Source organism: Scomber scombrus, chromosome 17 (assembly GCF_963691925.1).
Source record: "Scomber scombrus chromosome 17, fScoSco1.1, whole genome shotgun sequence".
Taxonomy (NCBI): Eukaryota; Metazoa; Chordata; class Actinopteri; order Scombriformes; family Scombridae; genus Scomber; species Scomber scombrus.
Window position 1 is genome coordinate 10,435,581 of NC_084986.1, and position 22,468 is coordinate 10,458,048.

Here is a 22,468-nt window from a genome sequence, read left to right on the forward strand (position 1 = left end):
TGATTAATTTTCAGATATTTCAGGCTTTATTTTTTAAAAAAGAGGCATGTATACATTTACATTATCCCCAAGTATTGTTTGCTTCATTGTACTGTAAGTGCGCTGTAAGTAATCAAACATATAGACATACAGCACAGCAGTGAAGACTAGGAAAATCTTACTATAATACTTGGGGGCCTGAGCTTATAAAAAACTAAAACCAAACCGATTGTATTATGAGTCCAGTTTGATTATTTGAATTTTTTTTTTTAAGTGAACTGTAACATTTTGTTATTTCAACCAAAATTGACAAAATTGATTGACATAAGCGTCAAGCAAAGTAATGCATTTTTTAAACACATAGCATCACACATTAACAAAAGATTTCATACACAGTTGAGTTTTGTCTCTCAATCATAAAAGAGTATCCTCTTTAAATTTGCATCATACCACTGGAACTGATATCACTTTATGTATTCATATTCAAATTACAGCACTAGAAAAAATGTGATTACATTAATCATAAAACAAAAGTTATCTTAAAGGACCACTTTGCAGTCTTCAACCCTATCTCTACGTAGCTGAATTTGGATTTTGTGTGAGTTTTGGGGGTCATAGGCTTTGTCTGTCATGGTGCCTTCAAGGACGGTCAAATGTGGGTCATCCAAAATAGTCTGCCTACCATGTTGCGCTAGCAATAGGGAAAGGTAGACAAAAAAATATCAAAATATTTTAAAATATCAGCATATTTGAAAGAAAACGTGTCATGATACATGGCCAACGATCGCATTATGGGATCAGATGCTACAGACCTTGGAGGAGAAAGCAGCCATTGCAGCAACGTTACATCAGCTTCACTGACTGCTGAGATTCTCAGTGATTCCTAACTATAACGCAAACAAGCAACTAGCTTTACAATATAATTTCGGAGCAGAGATGTGACGTTACTGTTACAACTTATGAGGCTAAATTATGAGGCAAAATATCGCGCTGTGGAATCAGACACTACAGTGTGGAAGAGGAAGTGACAAGAAAGCTGGTTGTGGTAGGATTCATTCAAGGATTACCCTTTAACAGCGCAGTATGGGTAATCTATAGCCAGTTTTCTCTAGTCATAGATTTCAAAAATAATTGCACATTTCTGCTACATAGGTGACCTAGTTTTAATAAATCATCATATTCTCAGTGATGAATTTTCCCTTTAGGTTATCACCCTTACTATATCACACGTCTTCCTCTTCTCACTATAAACTTGCATATTTTCGCCCTTTTTGGTTGTCACTAGAATTTATGATTCCCACACACCACGGCATTACAACACACATTTGTTAGTAAATATCCCATATATTTATATGACTTTGCATGCTTCCAGGTCATTGTGTCTGACCCTGGCTTTGATTTTGGGTTTCCCTGCTGTTGGGATTTTTTTTTAAACACAAAGGAATTTTTGGCCTTGTGCCTAGGACAGATTCAGTATAAGAAGAAGCAAGCACTTGAACACTTTTTTCCATTTTGTCCTAATGTGCCGCATGTTAGCAAAGATATGACAAAAGGAAACACAGTTCCCCTCTTGGTAGTTGAGGGATTAAATGGCTCACACTAGACATGGTTTATGTATCTCAGTTTCATGGTTCATGGTCCAGTTCACTCCAGCATGTATTTGGTACAGCAGGGGAAAAGTGCATTTGCCCGTGATACAGTGGCTTCATGTTAAATCTTTAGCCTCTAACCACATTATGTAATAATGTAATAAAATACACTTTCATGTAATGAAAACTTGCAGAAGTAATAATCAAAGACAGCAGGCTTATTATCAGTTGCTTGTTTAAAAAACTTTAACTCAGTAGCAGCAGCCATTCATCAAAACTTTTAGGTACTATCAGCACAGTCAACATAGCTGAATCAATTCCAATTGCCAGTGTTTGCACGGATCCATCACCCTAAAACACTGCATTACCCTCAGCTGCATTGACATTCATTGAAAATATGGATGCGACAGTCACTTACTTGAGGCTGCGACTAAGCAAAGGGAGCGGTCTCGAAGGTCTCAAAGAAGCTGCATATTTAAGAAGAACATTGCAAAACCAAAACAGTTTCATGCTTGTCTAAAATTGCTAAAGAAGCTTGTTTTGTCACATAAAAAGTGGAGTAAGGGAGATGTTTCGAGTCGCTGTAGCATTTATGATTGCAAGAACACGGCTTCAAGGACTGTTGGACAAGGAGTGATATAAAGTAAAATCACTACCAACACTAACAAGAATTGATTTAGCTGGGTTTTTTAAAGAAATACCAGCATAGACAACTTTCTGAAATATGACATGAAACACTTTGTCATCTTGGATGCTTAGTCCCACTTGGCTGTGATACAACTATCAGGCTCAGTAAACTCAATCTCTGCTCTCTGCACTGATAAACTACTCAACTCCACAAGCCTTCAAACACAATATAGCGAATCAAAACCAGGTCTCAACCTCATTGGTCAATGGTAATATGCGAGCACATTGTTTGCCGCTTAAAGAAAGCGAGAGATCACTGCTGAGCGAGTGTGTCTTCACTACAAGGGTAAGTGTGGCTGGAGGGTGAATATAATGACAGGGGTATTCTCTGCTGAGTCTCAGTCAGCAGCAGAGAGGAGGAGGACGAGGAGAGATGGAGAGTGGAAGCAAAGCGGACGGAAAGAGAGGGAGCCGCTTACTTTCACGCCAACAGATGGGAGCTGTAGTCATCATGTCAATATTTACTCTTTCTTAACAAAAAATTGGCAGCTATAGCTTAGCTCATTCAGTCACAGGCAGCAGGAGCATCCCGGTTTGAGTGAAAGAGTCTTAAAGGAGTAAAATCAACGCTCCAGTGGTAATAATTGTAGCTCGGCTCCACGTTTGGCTCTAAAGATACATTGCAATTGAACAGGAAAGCTATTAGCCACCCCTACACTCTTTGATTCTTCCCTCCTTCCACCCTCCCTCCTGTTAAATGCACACACGCTTTGCAGTGTGCACATTCACTTTACCCATGGCTCAATCCACTATGGGGATACACGCGAACGCAATTTGCACTTTCAATTAAACTGTCGACCTTCGCTCCAGAATGCAAAACTTGATTTTGTACCATCCTCTCCTGGATTGCTATTATTACCTAGCCAGCCCAATAATAGAGAGAATGTGGCTTTACGACACACTGATGAGGATCATTGAAGTCAGCAAAATACTGAGTGCGTTTATCACACTGTCAATATTTGAGAGGGTAAATTAGGGAAGCTGGAGAGACATTTAACTGACATTGACTTTTTATATATTGTCTATTAGTGTACTGATTTATTTATTCGTGTGACACAAGCAACCAAGCCAAATCAATTCTGTTCTTTGATCACTACAGATACCATACTACAACAAATGTTGTAATAGGCAGAGAAAAAAAGGAAGAAATCAAAGCTGGTTGTAGGGTGAGAAAACTGTTTTTCAGACACATATAATAGATCTGAAGTGATTCATTGATATAAATCATAATTAGTTGATCAACTTTTTGATAAATGGTTGTTTCAGTCATCTTTCAAGCAACATTTCAAACAATGCAGATTTCACTTTCTCCCATGTGAATATTTGCAGCCTTTCTTCGTCACATGTATGATAAGAGTCTGAATATCTTGATGTTTTGGACTCTTGGTCAGATAGAACAAGTAATTTGAACATAGTTAAAAATATCTTTCAGAAATTCTCAGAACCCAACATGATGTCTCCATTCCCTTTGTGGATAAATTGATTAATAATAGTAGATCAGGTGGAAGTAATCATTTTTATTTATAGTTATCAATAGTCATAAACATTTTTTCCCCAGCAACCTCAAACTAGTAAGCTACAAATGTTCAAATGTCAAGTTGCCGGTAACACTTTAGCAGTATATAAATGGATTTAAAATGTTTATTAATGTACAGTTTTTGTCAACAACAATAACTTCTATAAAGACATTTTTATTATTACAGCTGTGTTTTGCTATATTGTCATTCATTATTTGTTTATACACCAACATCCACTTATGGGTGCCCACAGGAAGAGTTAAAGTCCCTGGCAAGTACAATAAACACTTATATCAGCTTATGACTACATTATACTGTGTTATAAACCATTTATTAAGTATGTCACTGCTTATGAAAGCTCAATAGAGAAACTTAAAGTAAAGCAAGTTGTGTGTTCATGACAAATCCTTTGTAGAAGAAGCACAGTCTTTTTGTGTTTATAGAGAGGACCTGACTTATTTTACATGGGGTGAAGGAATAATAAGCCGAGAAGCTGAAAACACAGCAGAATACATTAGGCTAGGGTTAGCCTAAAGCAGGCTGTCGAGCCTCGAACACGGCTCCAACACATGACTCTCTGGCCAGATCAGATGACTAGATAAACAGCAGGAATGTTGCTTCTTCCTCTTTCTACAGCACTGCTCTTTTCTGTCTGGGAAAGGACAGAGTTAGACGCTGTTGTGTGTGCGTGTCTGTGTTTGTGTCTGTGTACAGTATGTGTGTACAGTATGTGCCAGAAGAGCATCTTTAATCAGCCCACTACTGTATGAGATAACAAGTCCAAGCCATTATGTAACATTTAGCAGCTAAGCTTATCATTTATCCTGTTCAGCTAAGTTGAAAAACAAAATATGGAGTGCAGCACAATTGTCTCTTTTTTATTATTGACTTGCATAATCTAATGGCTGCGAGCGGATGTCTGGTCTTATGCAGATATTCCCGAGTAGAAACTGCATGAAGTATTTAATATGGGCCTAATTTATGTCTTTAATTGTTTTGTGCATTAACAGACAAAGTGGATTTTAATAATATTTTTGCCGGGTGTTCTTAGGACTTTACAACTAATAAAATAAAATCGCACCCTGAACTCAAAGACTGAGGGAAATAAACACATTTTAGGCTGAGTATAAACATTCAGTTTAACAGGCAAACAGTTCCCTCAGATGGATTTCGGACCAGTGGCAGATATTTGCCAAAGGCCAGCAGACATTTTTCATCCGCCACTTCTCGCATGTCATTTAAACAAACCTCCGGGCTGAGCACATAAATCCATTAGATGAATATCATAACAAACTGTGGAAGTAATGTAAAGTTTAGACAAGTGCCACAATCAAAGCACATCATAAGAGGAGTGTTGTGAATGTTACTTTGGCAAATGTTGGGAGACTTTTTCCCCCTTAATTACAGATTTGTTCTTCCTGGGAAAGAAAAGGAAATTATACTGTATATATCACATATTTTATGTCTCCAGTTTTAGCTTCGACATATTTTATTTAAATAGATGTTTTGTGTTACTGGCCCAATCATTTTCAGTCAACAATGAGATGAATTATAGTACAACATACTCATATAATTGGTTATAGTTATTTATAAGATTGTTTGATCTGCAGAAACTGTTTCACCTGTGTACAGACATTGTATGTTGTCCATTGTTGTTTCTATTTGTATATATGTATATATCTATTTTTTCCCACCTATTTCCTTTATGTTTATCTTCATCTTTGTTGTTGTTGTTGTTGTTGTTTTGGCTGTACGTCCGTGTCTCCTGGACATTGTTGTGTGTAAGTACATTGATTCTAAGGATGTAAATTAAAAGGCTGCTCTTTGTTGGCAGGTTCATGTCTCAAGATTGTATAAAGTTTTCTGCAAAAGTAACAATTGAAATCAAACAAGGTCAAACATTTGATCACATCAGATCAGTCTATAAAAATGAGTTTCCATTAATTGATTAAACACAGGGAAAGCGAGAGGCCATGAGATAAACATACCACTTGCCATACAGGTCAGAATTATATCATTAGTAATTCCTCTCTTTCCTCCCTGCCAACTGCTTACAGTATGAATATCCATCAACACATTTTAGTTAGTTGTGCAGATTGGACTTAAAGAGTTCCAACGTACAGTAACTATATTTGTAACAATGCTGGGGCGCTGATAAGCAACATAACTATATTACTATATTTTATCTTATAAATGCTATATAGTAATGAGCTGCAGGGATAACAATCCCTCTCACAGGTCATTTATTAAGCTTTCAAAAGCAAAAAGGTTTTAAAATCCATCACTGATGCAGCTTTTGAGAGATGATTATTTTACATAACTAAAGGGGACATTTTGTAGAAAGGGAGACTTCCATCCCTTTTTTAATTATAAAGCAGGTCTAGGTGCTATATAAATACTGTGAAAGTATCAAAAGGCTCAGTGATACCCACAGAGGAATGCACACAACACATATTCAGAAATTGTGCCATTAAATGAGCTGTGCAACCCCTCCAACAGGACCCCCTGCCCCTCCTGAAAGAAACAAAATATGTTTATTTATGTTATTTACTTAATTATGTGTACTTGTCGTTTCATTTCATACTGCCCTTTGCTGTCATTTATGGTTGTGCTAGTTCCTTTCCTCTCCTCTGCTCTTTCTGTGTGTGTGCTGCAATTTGTTACCTGTGATTGGCCTCGGTTTGCGTCACTCAGAAGACAGTCAGCCAATCAGAAGAGAGGGGCATTGAGCAGCCATGAACCAGTCCGTTTCAGGCTGAGTGAGACAGAGGGGCTGCATCCATTGATTGTACAGCTGTAACTTAAGTGCTTTTTGACCATAAAAACATGAAAATGTTTACAAGTAAAAAATGAAAATGTTAAACTGGGAAAGAGGCATAATATGAGCTCTTTAACTTACATGCCTCCAGAGCCTAGTCAGAAACAGTTTTGATGATTGAGTACTGCTAAAGTAATTTGTCAAGCAAAAATGCCAAATATTCACCAGCTCCTTTCATTTGATTTAATGTTTAAAGGTTTTCTTCTTACGCTTAAGTAAACTGAATATGTTATGATTCTGGACAAAAACAGCTCTGGCAAATTGGACATTGATTTCTCATTCTCTGCTGTTATGTAGACCAATGTTTTAACAACTGAAAATGATCAGCAAATAATGATATAAAAATAATGATATTTGATAATGGATGTAACCCTTGCAACCCTTAGTGCCATATTCCGTAATGGTCCTATCTTGTTTGAGTAGAGAGACAAATTGATGAAATGAAAATATCATAATGGAGACCAATGTTTGACAGCCTGATCTACAACCCTAAGCTTTCTCTTTAACAGAAAAACCCAACAATGTCACAGATTCCATATCTGAAAAATGGTAACAGTGAAGTGCACTTGAACTTTGCATGCTTGCAGTGGCTTCATCTTTATAGTGTTACATGTCAATCCAGTGTGTATAGTAGGCATCAGTATTAACTATGGTTGGGTGGTAAAGAACATGGAAGGAAGGGTAGAACTGCTCTCTATGTGTGTGATGTGTGTGTTCAGAGAGATCTATACCTTATTTTGTCTTCATCATCTATCATCCCTCAAGGCACAAAAAGTGATGTTCTCTGTGACTCACTTAGGTATGAAACTCTACCTCTCACCTTTTTCTCTTTGCCTGTATTTTACTCTCTCTGGCTGTCTCTTTCTCTCTTTTTGGCCCCCAGGGAGCTGGCTTCCTGACAGCATCACACAGAAAAGAAAAAATTGAAAAGTCAAAGTGTATGTGAAATGTTTTTGTGTGTATGCATCTCTCTCTTTGTCTGACTGCCTTTCTCTCTTCTTCCATCATTCTCTGCTTCTCCCAGGAGGCCTCCCCTTTTGTCTTTACCGCCCATTCCAATTTCACCCACGTTTTTCTGAGAAGACAGTAAGAAAGTGTGTTGTTTCAAGTCATTCATGCCATTCAAGCCAGTGCTGGTCTTTTAGTTGGTTTGTATTTTTTTTTTTTTTTTTTTAACTTTCAGGCATTTATAAGTTTATATTTCTTCCTCCTGGCACATTCACACTGTAAAAAAACATTTGAAAAAATACAAAAATTATTGAAATATTGGTAACCTTCCACCTTAAAAAAACAACTACATTTTCTCTGTATTAAGTTTAAACTAACAAAAGTATATGGTATCCATTATTCTTTATTTAACATTGAATATAACTTTGCTTTTGATTGATAGCATAAAACATTATTTAAAATAATAAAACAAATGAAAATGACATAGCCAAAAAATACTGGTACTCTTGAGATAATATTGTGTAGCACAGACTTGTGTCTTCATATTTATCTTATAGGATTCAATGTGTAAAGGTTGGTGACACACTGTTTAGTAACATTAAGTGCACAATAGGTGTTCTACTAGGGTCAATGTTAGGCCCCTTTTATTTAGCCTGTTAATGACCTACATCAACAGTGTCATGATGTAGAACTGCAAATGTACGCAGATGACACTGTTGTATATGCAAATGCAGCTGAGTTAACAGCTGCTAAGCTAAAAAGAGCATGGTACAACTTCAGAATGCAGATGATACATGATTGTCAAAAGCGAAAGGATTGACACAGTCGATGATTTTAAATATATTGACGCAATTTTTGATCCAAATTTGAACTTTAAAAAACATGTTTAAAAAAAGGATGAAACCCATGATTTACAACATGGCAACATTTAGACACATGAGAAACTGCCTCTCTCTGGACACAGGCAAAATATTTATCCATGCTATGATCCTTTCCCATATGACTTATTATATTACATGTTGTGGGAAGGCTGGTTAGACAGCCATAGGACCTCTTGAGTGGTTATATAAAGAAACTCTACAAACTGGACAAAAAGGGCTTGTAGGGGCAGTAACAAAGCATTCCTTGAGCTGATACTTTGTCAGAAAGAACAGAACAGAAGAACAGAACAGCAGAAATGCTGTATCTTCTAACAGTGCAGCCATACCGGTACAAACAAACATATCGTTATGATTTTAATGAAAATTTGTCTCAATAATTGGCCTACATAATCTGATTTCATGTCGTCGTTTTCTGGATCCATTTTTGAGGCTCAGTTCTACCTGCATTGAAACAAATATTACATTTTCTGGTGTCTGCTTTACTGTACAACAAAAGCCCTCCTGTGTTTCACCAGTTGACACTTACAATGTGAATTAGCAGTAGTAGGAAGTGTTTGATTTGCATTAGTAGTAGCATAAGCTCTGATACAGCCTTGGGAAGTGAAAAGCACAAACAGTGAGCCTATTATCAATGAGGATAAAATTACAAATAGTAATTCTGGATTACATGCTTTGTTGTTTCCCGTGAATCCCCCATGGCAGGACCCCTCACTAATAATGAAAACTACTATGTGAGGAGTTATTACAGAATGTAAATGTATTAAATGGCTGTTTTTGAAATATGTTGACCATAAATAGTATTGAAAACAGGGTTTGATTTAATGAAAATCTCAAGGTCCATAGCTAGCATTTCATTCATGTAGGAAGTTCTAAATTCCTTACATTCATTTTAAAATTAACACTAAAAGTTGTTTTTCAAAAGTGCACAAAATAAGCAAATCTTTAACAGATTTACTGTCTAAAAAATGTACTTGGCTCTTTCGGCAGATTATGTAAAAGTAACCAAAATTTGAAGCCAGCAATATAGGTATTTATTTCACCCATGTATTTGTTTAATGAACAAAATTTGGTTGGAAATTATAGTGATAAGTAGTTCAAAGTACAAAGTTGTACTACACTACTAAACAGCAAATTTCATTCATGTAATTTAATCAATCACCCCAACAGAATAATGGTTTGAAATGTTATAGTCCTGGCCACAGAATCAGCACTTTTCAATCTGGTGACCTTAATCAGCCTTCTCAGAGACCTCCATCGCCCTATGGGACGCAGCTGCATGATAAACAGGGGGCTGGGTTTTCTCAGAGTGCTTCTTCGGTCAGCAAGTTGGTGTTGTTTGATGTCCCTTCACAGGGACTCCCAGAAGAGTAATATAGAGAGGAAGTGGAAGATAGCTGCCATCAGGGACAAAAGGAAAGTTATCCTCTTAATACCCTGACAGGTGCTGTTCATGGCAGCAAAGCAGCCAACAGTGAGTCCCACAGAGAGCTACATGGGTTGGGTCGGTTTCTTGAAGTGGGAACATATGCTGTTAGCTCCTGATCTCTCCAGTTATTCTCTTTACAATTAAACTAGCAATAACGGGTATTTTAGTGGCTGTCATCGGCACACTCATTATTATTTTATGGATGGTATTAGGAATATTAAAGATAAGATAAAAAATAACATACTTTAAACTGTGAGAGAGGTTGGTAATAATAATAATATGCAAAATACCATAAATTATACTAAAAATAACTATAAGAGAGAACCAAAATGTGCCATAAAATGATGGAGGTTTACCATTAGAGACTAAAATAGCCTCAGTGAATGTACTTCTCTTCAACTGCTCATGCAAACAAAGGAAGCTGCCTGGCATAAGTTACTTCTAACAACATTCAGATACTTTTGGCTGAAATTGAACTTTAGGGGGTTGTTTGGGCTGGGTGGGCTAGTGACTCCCTCTGTCTCTATAAATACACACTGGGGTCCCATTCAGATGCTGAAATTGATCAAAACATTGATCAATGTTAACCATTTGCTTCCTGCCCTGCTGCAAGTCAACAATCCAGAAACACATGGCATCACTGACTCCCATAAAATATTTGAAAGAATTTGTCTGTAATTATGCAATTAACAACACAACTGTTATTGGACTAGTTTAAGAAGTTGTGGTCTGATCTCCTTTATGATAAAATGCTACGGCTGAAGGATGACCGGCCACTCAACAGGTGTCACTGAACAAACATTCACCTACAATAAAACTATTTTATTTGCATTTTTCCCTCCAGTGCATCTTTTTATTGCCTGTTGGACTGCCCTTCCTAACTCATATTTCACAGCTTTATACATTACTTTATCTCCACTTTTAAAAGCACCGTTTTTATTTTCACAAAGAGCTCTAAGACCCTTGTTAAACAAGAGTTTGCTGTTACTTAGTCACTGGTTTAGATTAGATACAAACATTTTCACAGTAGTGTGAGTTTGTGTGTGCAGGTATGCTATTTTTAGATTAGGCTATTCCAGGTAACATGGATAATGTCACTTCCCCTGCCATATCCCATCTTGTGATACCTGTGGGAGAGTGTGTGTGTGTGTGTGTGTGTGTGTGTGTGTGTGTGTGTGTATGTGTGTCTGTGTGCGCATGGGTACATTTATGTGTGTAGTTGGCTGTGTTAACAGTGCTGTCCTTTTAATCAGCACCCCTGTGTGTTTCCCCTGTAGAGCTGTCATTGGTTGAGTGATGATGGTAGAGCTACCACTGCTTACACCATTTAAATGCTCATGCAGGCAGGGGTGAGATTACAAGCCTCTTACCTGTTGCCCTAATCAAAGGAATTATTACCACACTGCTAGATGTTACCGGAATAGCATCTTCTAAAAATACAGACATACTCTAAACACACACACATGCACACAGAGGGAGAGAGGGAGAGAGAGAGAGAGAGAGAGAGAGCCTTTCAGGTAGAAAAGTACATACATCCTTTGTTTGATAATGTGTATCCACCACTGAACTATACTAGCAATGGTGCTTGCTGGGAGTTTCCATGGTAGCACTTTAGCGCCCTAGTTTGCTTGTCAGGTTTTTTTTTCTTCTAGTATTGATCATGAGTAAGACTTACTTATAAACCATACAAATAGAATTAAAAATAGTGTTAATGTAGCTTTCAACCATGTGGCCATTCGACAACACTTCAATTTAGTTTTAAAAAGCTGCTGCTTTAGGCTCCCTCTGTCTCTGATGTACGGAGGATGTCTGGCAAAAGACCAAAGCATTGTTTCTTAAACCTAGTAGTGCTGACAGTATGAAGGAGTTAATTACTTTCCTGCCCTAATCAATAAGCGGAGTGTTTAAGTCCTTATGAACCTACATCGGGGTGTCTAAGATGTCCCACAGTCCAAGCTGAAGAACAGGGGTGTCCAGGCCTTTGCTGAGGGGGCCCTGAGGCTATGATCTGCCTGAGTGGATCCCATGAGCAAAATAATTGTCAGAGCTTTTTATACATACACTAAGCATGATCATGTTATATTTTTCCATGTCTTTGTTTTTTTGCTTATTTAATCCCTGTTAAATTCCTTCTTATATTTACATATTTTGGTTTGTTTTCTTTTTAAGTACTTATAGGCTATAAAGCATTTTTTAACTGTTGTTGAGAAAATGCTCAATTCATATTGTTAACCACCATCATCATAACAAAACAGAAGGGGAAGTTGTTTTATTTATTTATTTAGTTAGTTATGTATTCATTAATTTAACCACAGAAAGGATGTTTCAGATTCTCTGAAAGCCATTTGAGATAACCACACTTTTCTGATTTAGTAGTGGTTTTAACATTTACATTACTTAGTAAATGTGTGTCAGATGTCTCCTCTATGGTAGAATAATGTCTATATCTCAATTTATCTCTTTATATTTGTCTGTCTGTCTCAATTCTACTTATGTGTTCTCACCAAAGTGCTCAGCACAACATAAATAGTAGCCTTTTTTGGTGCAGAGTGTACACTGATCCTCTACCCTGACTGAAGAGGCCTGTGAACAGCTTTTGTCCATTGAGGCCACTTGACATGTATATAGAATATTTGATCCGCACAAGAGGCCCATCCACATGGAGCATAGAGCAGAGAGAGAAAAAGAGAGGGAGAGCAAGATAAGGGATAGATTACTCCAAAGACAGAGGGGATTGAGTATGGAGAATATTGTGTGGATCACATGGAGAATACCTGTCTAAGAAATATTGACTCCTAAAATCAGTTCTTGCAGCTAAATACCATATTTATTCTTTGTATACTACTTGATGAGGTGCCTTGCTGACCATCATATCCATCTATTGGAGAGCCTAATAAGAGCCTGTTGGGTTATTGTCTCACACAGGGACAGATATGGCTGCAGTTTAACTTCTAAAAAATATAATGGTGTCATAATTAAAACAGTGTAAATTCATATTGTGAGATTATTTTGCCATGATATTTTGCTGACCTTAATCTAAATAAGAGGTTATTTTAACCAAGCTGTTAATATGGGCTTCTTTCATTCATAATCATTTCATTGTGCTGGTGTACATAACCTGATTTAATACTCAAGGGGAAACAAATGCTTTCAACATTGAGCTGAAATAATATGTTTATTTATTTATGATGTGTAACATTATGCATTCCTCTGACTATTTTTGTCTATATTTTAAAACACATTTTACGGGCATAGATGATGGGTATCGCTAAGCCTGTATAAAGATGATTCCTCCTGGGAAAGACACAACATTGAGGAAATGGCCATACAGGGAGTAACAGTGAATGTTTCCAGAGGAACTTCTTAAGAATGCATTTTCATGCAGTTGGGTTGCTGTATTTGTTGTAAAAGTTTCTTTAAACTGAAATCAGAAAAACATATAATCAATTACTTGGCAAAGATTAAAATATTGTAGTCATTATTGACATTGTGAATGAGTTAGGCCGTTGCTCATTTTAAACAAAGATGGAATCCTTTTCAAAATGTACCCAAAAGATGTATTATGAGTCCTCTGTGAGGAGGAACAAAGGGACCACTCACAGGATACTTTTTTTATCAAGCTTTCACAAATCAACATTAATAAGCTAGGATTATCCCAGACGTAAATACAATCTGCCGAACAGCAACTCTTCCTGACTTAGTCGCTGAAATCTATCCTGCACTGTCTGTGCTTATTTAGCCAAGTTTATCTTGCAAAGTGATTGTATAAAGAAACCATTACCGCCACAGTTCCTGTCCTGCACTGGGAAAATCTAGAGCTGTGAGGATGAGGTGAGGACAGACACGAGCAGAATCGCAGCCTTTGCTAAGTACAGGAAATGTTTAGGAATTTATCTTGTCTCTAGTGTGGACATAAAGATATATGATGCCTTACCAAGTGGAGGATTAGGCTTCTTTTCTTCTATACCTCTTTTTTTCTCCCTGTCTCTGCGCTTGCTCCTTTGACCCAATCTGTACTTCATGTACATTTAAAGCTAAAGCAGACTCTCTTATCCTCCGTGACATACCTACCACTCAGAAGCTATGACAGAGCAGATGCGGAGGTGGTGCCGTTTGTCTAATTTGCCAGCTCATTTCCACCGCTCTCTCTGACGGAGACAGCCTTTCTTAAGGGAAGCAGCTCCCTATTAAAAAGTTTATTTAGCAGAAGCCAGAGGAATGATTAAAATTCTGCACCAGCCAAATAAGATGAGGAGTGTGAGGAGGGGGGGAGGGGGACTGATTATACCCAAGTGTGTGTTGTGCGTGTATTTGTCTGTCTCCCCTGAAGGCATCAGGAGCATCTGTAATATTACTGTAAGTGTACAAGCTGATGCTGAATAATGAAGTCAGCAGCATGTTGGATATCTGTAGATAACACTCAACTTATTTCTTCATCCGCCTTTTGATTAATTCCCCACTTTTCTTCCTTCTCTTCTTTTCTCTTTCTCTTTTCAGAGTGGTCCAGTGCTGTCCTCCAGTGTTTCCCCTCCCCTGAGTTTTCTGCCCCTCAGTCTGCCACCTGGTAAGTATATTCACCCACTCTCCCACATAGACAGTATACCGTACCGAGGCTTTCAGTCTTTTCCAGTCCTTTACATAATCATCAACTCAGTGCCTTGAACTGAAAATTGCTGTCACCTTTAAAAAACCAAGCATTGTGTCTTGTTAATGTACATGAAACATCATTGTGTGAAATAGCATGATAGCACGATGGGTTTACAGACAGAGCGTATAGGAAAACTCAAATAAATAATACTGTCATGTGCCAGATATCAAAGCGATAAATATAAAACTAAATATATGAAACAAATAACACAAAATTAAAGAATTTGCTCAATCAAACCCTAATAAAAAATCAGGCTGGGTCCATATTCCTCTCTGAATGATATCACAGAGCAGCTTGAAAAATTATGGCACAAAAAGGCCTTTTTTATTTTGTTTTCACACCCCTGGTAATATTTCCAAACAACAGACTCAACATTGTGCTGTTGTCACTACCAGCTGGCGTCACAGTAGTCATACACCTGTTGCATGCCAGTTCAATTGCATTCATATAATATCTACTTCAGTTCAGTTTGAATAATCGTTATAATTATTTCACATAGAACTCAATCTTGTAAATCAGTAGTCAAGTATCGTCTTCAACCCACTTGAGGCAGTACTTACAAGGATAAGAAATGGTCAAACACTATCTATGTAGGTTTTGGGGGAAATAACACTATTGGGATTCATGTATACAACAACACAAGGCAGCTCTAATGTGTAATTTATCAGCTATATGTTATCACCAATTGTAAGGCTTGTTTACTAAAATCAAGGGAGTTTGTGTGTGTGTGTGTGTGTATGTGTGTGTGTGTGTGTGTGTGTGTGTGTGTGTGTGTGTGTGTGTGTGTGTGTGTGTGTGTGTGTGTGTGTGTGTGTGTGTATGTTACTTTTAATGATCGGGGGGGGGGCTCTGTTGAGATATGTGTGTTCTCTGGTAAAGCCTGAGGGGGTGTTTGGGCTGGGTGGGCTAGTGAGTCCCTATGTCTCTATAAATACACACTGGGATCCCATTCAGAGGCTGAAATGTTCCTGTTTGTGTGTGTAGGGTGTATGTGTGCGTGCGTCTGCATGACGCCGCTGCAGCCAGGCAAGCTACAGGCTATTACTGGCCAGCAGGGTTGCTATGGAGACCAGTGGTGTCAGAGAGGAGCAACATCTGTGGAGTGTTTGTTTGTCAGACAGGTTTTCCTCTTTCTGTCTCTCTCCCCCCCTCTCTCTGTCAGTCTCTCAGTCAAAAAAACACTGCCTGGGAAAGACTAATGCTGACTGAAGTTATAAAGCCTGATGCTAAATATCCAGTCTCTGAACATTAGTGTTTCCAATCATTGGTAAACATGGCACTTGAATACGGAACAGATTTAAGAGCTGTAATTTCTTAGGTAATTGTTCAACTGCCTGTGCTCAATCATGCTCACAGTAGGTCGTCAGGCTGTGTCAGTCAGCAGGGACTCAGGGACTCTTTTCACTGGGTTTACGCCAGTGGAAAGCTCACATTCTGGGGAAGCATTTAACCCCTGGCCCCTTCCTGCTCCCTCTCTCTACAGCTCTCCTCTCTATATGGACATGTTCTATTTCTACAGCTTCTTTCTCTTGGCTGCCTTATCGGCAGCCCAGCAGGGCATAAATTCTCTTTTAATAGGTACATATTTGGGCAATGGGAGAAATCCAATATTTTCAAGCAATCCCTATTCCCTCCCCATGTCCTCCCCCTGCCCTGTTCTCCTTGTCTCAAACTCTCAAGCTTCTGTTTATTACTCATTTCTATTGCCGGGTTATTCCTCATTTCCCTGTGTCCCCCTTTGAGATAACAGAGGTCAGTCGTTATGGAGAATGAATGAAGAGTTTCATTTTAGGATAAAATTTCAGATGTAACAGTGCTCTCATGTGAAGCGAGTTTTGTTAAGTTTTAAATCCAAGATGATTGAGTTTATCTGAGAAAAACAGAATCCTTCTCTAATAAAATTCGGGGGGTTTCTCAGGCACTTCTCATAGATCAACCTAAACATGTTGCGTGCGTGTGTGTATGCGTATGCGTATGCGTATCCTTGGTATTTTTGACCATGTTTGGGCAAACTTGAGTGAGAAGATCCCTCCACAGGGTATGTGTAGCAGGGCAAACCAAACCTTCGACCTCCTAATCTGGTCTAAATGAGACTGTCACACACATAGCACAGTGCTGCACAGGGCAGCGAGGCACAGAATCCTTGATGTAACATAGTAATTTTGGGATAATTTGTTATTTTCACTCTGCAGGCATCCCTCCGCAAAGGCCAGTTACCTAACGTCCATGCCCAAATTAACAGGTTTTTGCAGGTCGTCCTGCACCTACCTTCGTCACCTCGTAGTGAAACATCAATCCATTTGTGCCAAGATTAGACTAAGCCTTGAGTTATAGTTATGTTATAGTTCTGGCTGTGTCCTCACATGCCTGCAGACAGATTATAATATGGATGCCAAATAGACGTCAGTGCGTCTTCAATATTCACTGATTCAATTGTGGGCAAACACAGCAGGAAAACTACTGTAGGTGAACACGGTAGACATTTTCAGTTTATTTTCAGCCTTTAACAGAAAGTAATGGCCCTAATGCTTGTGTTCAGACAAAAGCTGCTTCAATATTACTTCCTGAGCCAGACCAAAATAGAGGTGAAACAATCACTTTGACTCCATTTTTCCATCACTTCTGAATTTACTTCAGAAGCGATTGACAAGCATTTTGAGGTTGTTTGTCTGTCAGAACAGAAATTTGTGCTGCAGGATGCTCACGGGCTCACTCCTCCGTCACATCCACATCACTGATGTCTTTGGCTTTTATTAAAAAAAAAAGAAACATTTTCTTTTCTTCCCCACCTTTTAAAATCAATTGCACAGACTTTGACGTCTTTCTAATACCGGTGTTCCGGCGTGACGTTTTTATTATTAACCAGACACGGATACCATCTCCTAACGATCACCTTATGAGAAATGATCTTTTCCGTATTCCATTTGGTGGCTTCAGTTGCACATATCCATCATGGTGCAATCACTGAGGATTTCTCTTCATATTTTTAGACTCTATTTGAACCATTAATCACAATTCTTTGCAGCATTTCGCCCGTACAGAGCTACTTAAAACATCACTGAAAATTGGATTCTGGTGTAGATCTACTCTGCAATTAACTGTGTCAAATTCCTTGTGCACCCTGTTATACTTGCAAACAAAAGATAACCGTATACTAATCAGTGTGTATTTACAGATAGCAGGGAAGGTTTTCCACCAGAGAGCTGTGTCCCAGTCGCAGGGTTGGGTTAAGTGTGCTAATGCGTCGGCCTGGCCCCTCTACCTCATTACATTCAGGGAACTCCCTGACTAAGTGACTTTTTAAACAGACACACAAGCACGCCCACACACAAACACACAGAGTAAAACATGCAGTACCTCTGATTATGATTGCTGATAACCCGGGGACAGCCCTTACCCCTCTCTCACCCCCCCCCCCCCTCCCCCCTTCCTCTGTCTCCCTCTGAGGGGCCTCAGTGTTCACTCAGTGAGGGAAGTCGTTGCCCTCGGGTCAACACACTCTGTCTCTGACACACACACACACAGACACTCACACACACGATAATATCCACCATTTGGAAAAGGCTTTAGGCCATCATTTATTAGGTTGATGCTCCATCCATTAGGCAATGTGTTAAGTTCTTTGTATAACTCAGTTTGGCAGAGAGTGTATGTGGATGGCAACAGGTATATATAGAGCTCTTGTGGGGATGTGTATGTGTATGTGTCCCAGGATATGTGTGTGTTTTAATGAACTAATTTACATCATGCAGTAGGAGCGAACCCTGCAAACTGACCTGACAAAAGATCTTGTTTTTGAAATAAGGGAGATCCTACAGCTGTATTTGAATGTAGGAAAGTCCAACTCTGCTTTGGTCAGTATATTCATAGTCATGTCCATGCGCATGTAAAGTATGAGTTTTGTGTGTGTGTGTGTGTGTGTGTGTGTGTGTATGTGTGTGTGTGTGTGTGTGTAGTAAGGGCTTGTATGTGCACATATGTTTTGTCGGGCCACAGCTGGGCACTACACTGAGTGTGTATGACTGTAAGATAGCCAGTTTCCATCGCAGGCTCAAGTTAATTATGTAACCCTGGATCAACGAGTGAGCGAGCAGGGTGATCTTCAACTATAAAAGGCAAAGAAGAGGGTAGAAGAGGGTCATTTGGCTTGGAAAAAGACATTCTTCCCTTCCACAGTATAATATGTCCTCAGCCATAGCCCTAGAGAAACAAATGGTGATTGCAGACTTTTGTACGTGCTGCACAAGAGAAGCATATCTGACCCCAGTAGACATTAGAAAATTATTTTTCTTATCTCAATTAAGTACTGTAGAACAACCATTATGCACAGAGGGGTCAGTTCTGTTCTCCATGTGTGATCATTAAGCAGATGCTTATAGATGTAAAATGCAATATATTTTCTCACTAATTCTGACTGATGGAACCACTTTACTGTACTGGTTGTTGCATATTTTGTACTTTAGGAACAGGAGGCTTATATGTAGGAGGGTAGTAGCAGTATACCTATATCCCCCTGGAATCCTTTTTTAAAATTTAGAGGCTGAACACTTTTTACTTCTTATTTCCCCATAAATCACTGTGTAATTATGTAGACTGTATGTGTTATATCACTTCTTGTTTTCTCTCACATATTCACAACTGGGAGCTGCCAGATACTCTTTCACAATCCAATGTTAGCCAGTTACCAGCTCTACGGGAGCGTTTGTTTACCTTGGGTTGCACGCCTTGCTCAAGGGCATTTCTATGGTTGTTTTTCTTTTTTTTTTGAAGGACACTTAAGCCAGGCTTGTATCACTTCTTATGTTTCTGATGAGTCAGAGGATAAATCAAACCTTTATGACAGTACACCTTTTTATTATGAAGACATCTCTCTCATAAATTTACAAGTACCATCAGTTATAGATTCGCGTAAGAAACTTGTAATAAGTTAAAGGGAGGCCACTTAGTCCTGTTTTTTTCTGTTGCTGAAGGAGTCAATATATCTGCTCCTTTGTTTTAAATGCCCTATTTTTTCTATTATGTATGTACAAGTTTTGAATCCCATCGCAATTCCTCTAACGTGTCCTGTCAGTCACTCTTTGAACTAAGAGGTTTGTGGGTAAATACACACAGACAGACATACAACCACACAACCAGTCACGCACTGCTAGAGGGCCCACCGAATCCTCAGCTGACACTCAACAGTCAGTGAGCAACACAAATGTAGATCAAGTGAAACAAGCGAACATGAATTCCAGAAAATTTCTAAAGTAGCAGTTTGTTTTCACCATTCAACTTTTCTCTGCTCACTCACTCTTCAGTCCACTCATATGTTTCACTTGCAGAAATTGTTTCCTGCATGCTAGGTTTTGTGTAAAATGTAGCCCACGTGCTACATTAGGCTGTAGTTAAACAAAAGGAGGTGTGATAACCAGTGAAAATAAACATCTTACACAGGTCATATACAGACACACATGCAGGATCTCCATCCTTGTTAAGGTAAGTACATGTTTACTTAGCGATCACTGTCCCTGCTGTTCAATGACTAAATGAAATGAAAAACAGAAGCAGGCGATAGCAACATTGATTTGGCTGCCATATGTGCTGTTTCAGAGGTCCTCTTGCTGTAATAAAAACACTGTATTCCAGGCTGAGTGCTCTCATTGAATTAAAGACTACTTTTATCCAATGTAAACAGTAGAATGTTTATGGTATCGCTTTGTGTCACAGTCTAAGTGCTGTGTGAGGTATATAAGTATGGGCAAACATGAACCCTTCTGCTAACTGGATTCCATCTGATAGGGCAGGATTTAATCTAATTCAAAGTAATGCAATAGAGAAAAACTGCCACCACCAGAATGTTTTAGTCTGTCTGTGATCTTGAATAAATGTCACCTCAGACAGCAGCAAACCTGTTGAAGTTTGCTTCCAGGATATGAAGCATGTGCGTGTCCTTTTCTTCTCCTGTGTATCCTGGTTGGTGGTTGTCTTGCCGGAGGTCATAGCACAGACTGTTTAGTGTTTAACTAAACTAGTTGACCTGATCAATGTTCTTTTATTTCCTGCTTTACCTCTTTTTGTGAATACTGGAAACATGCCACGTCAAGAGGTGGACACTATATCACACACGATTGTATAATATTATGCAGTCCAATAATCGTGCAGGAAATGCTGCCCTCCTGAAGCTTATGTTCAGTTTTTTGTTTTAAGTGTGTCAGAAATGTGATGATAAAAGAAAAATGTACTTTTTGAGTCCATAGTTTGAAGTGTTAGGTTGGGATATAATATTTAGGGTGTTTTTGAGATAAGCAGTTGGTTTCATAATCAAAGAACGCCTTAAAATTATATTTTAAAAAATCAAGGAGGACAAATAACTAACATTTAAGTGATGTGAGCCAAATAAATAACTCACATATAACTTGAGACAAACAAGTGAAATGTTAGTATTTTGTCTTTCTTAACTAGAAAATTTGAGATGTGCCACCTTTTCCTATTTTTGGAACACGCTCACTAGAACTTGGGTTTAACACTTCCCAGTTTCCATTGTTGAAACGCATGCAATGCAAATACAACACCACAGACTACTTGTATGTCTTCAGAATTTACTTTATCCTTAAATGAACACCTTTCTTATATATCTCTTAGCTGAAAATTAAAAGTTGTGTCATGTCTAACCTCTGACAGACACAGTATGTGTATGTACAGCAGTACAACATGAACCTCTCACAGTGTTTGTCTGCTGTCTACGGGAGTCTGTTTCATTTACTTCCATTTTGCTCTCAGCCTTGGAGGTAATGTTCATATTTTTCTGGCTCTGACATTGTACTGAGAATAATAAGACTTCAATCTAGACACTCTTCAACCAGTGAATGTATTCAGAGCGTCACTGGATAATGATCCAGTGTGCTTACCGTGATTAGATATTGTGCAACCAACACCAGGCCATTGTAAAATAACCAAATAGACGTGTGTTTGGGCATACGTGGGACTGGTTTGGTGAAATTGATTAGCTTCCTGGTTATTGTAAGGCATAGAGGCAGAGAGAAATTGCACAAAAAGTTAACTTCTCTCTTATTATCATGCTTTTTCCAATGTTCACTCTCTGTCTTTCTCTCCTCATCCAAAAACCCCAGGAGTAGCAAACAACCACGTACATTTCCAGAATGTCTGCCAAAGTGCTGTTTAATTTTTAATTCTTAAGATGCTACTTGAATTGCAATATGATGTGATGCATCAGAATTATGAACCCAATTTGTGTTTGGTAGTTGCGAGTCAAGCAGCAAGTAATCAACAAAAAACACAAATCCACTTTAGTTAATCATGCTAAAAGGATTATCATGAAAATTGTCGATTGATGTAAGCCAATAAACATCTTGAACATTTTAACCTACTGTCACTCACAGTTTTGGTAGCAGTTGCATTATTGTCATACGTAAACTAAATCTAATCAAATGTAACATAATTAATCACTTAAGTGAAAAAGTAAAGGCAAACTTCAAAATGCAACTTTTAAAAATCTAATTATTTATACTTTTACCAAAGCCCACAACAGAGTCAATAACTGCACATTATATTTGTTATGTGTATTATTGTGCTGAAAACGTGCTTAAAATATAAAGCACAGGAATGAATGACGACCCTTAAAATATCTCCAGCATTAACTTGCATTCAACTTCAGTGAGCTTTTGACAGCACTTAAGTTTATATTGCCACTTGTGTGCAACATACTGCACATACAAATGCAGTCCGGACACGTATCCACAAAATCAGCCCCACAAAATCATTGTTAGAAGAAGAGTTTTGACCTCCAGCCCTTGCAGAGCTACTGTTGTGTTCTGTGCACTGAGGTAAACAGCCTGTTTTTGTCAACTGACAAGGTGATGTCTGGGAAATGATCACTGGTATTTGTCTAGACCTGAATGTGATCTCAATATGAATATTATGCACTGAAGAACATCTGACAGAATATGTGTATAATGGTAACCTGAGTGCATCA

General features: G+C 38.4%; 1 protein-coding gene across 1 annotated transcript in view; it reads left to right on the plus strand.

Moving 5' to 3' along the window:
- Positions 1-22,468, plus strand: part of LOC133997515 (1-phosphatidylinositol 4,5-bisphosphate phosphodiesterase beta-4-like) — a 67,480-nt gene that overhangs the window by 5,088 nt on the left and 39,924 nt on the right. Inside the window, exon 3 of the mRNA XM_062437125.1 lies at positions 14,343-14,409. The gene's annotated coding sequence lies outside the window, so the exon portion shown is untranslated. The remainder of the gene's footprint in view (positions 1-14,342; positions 14,410-22,468) is intronic.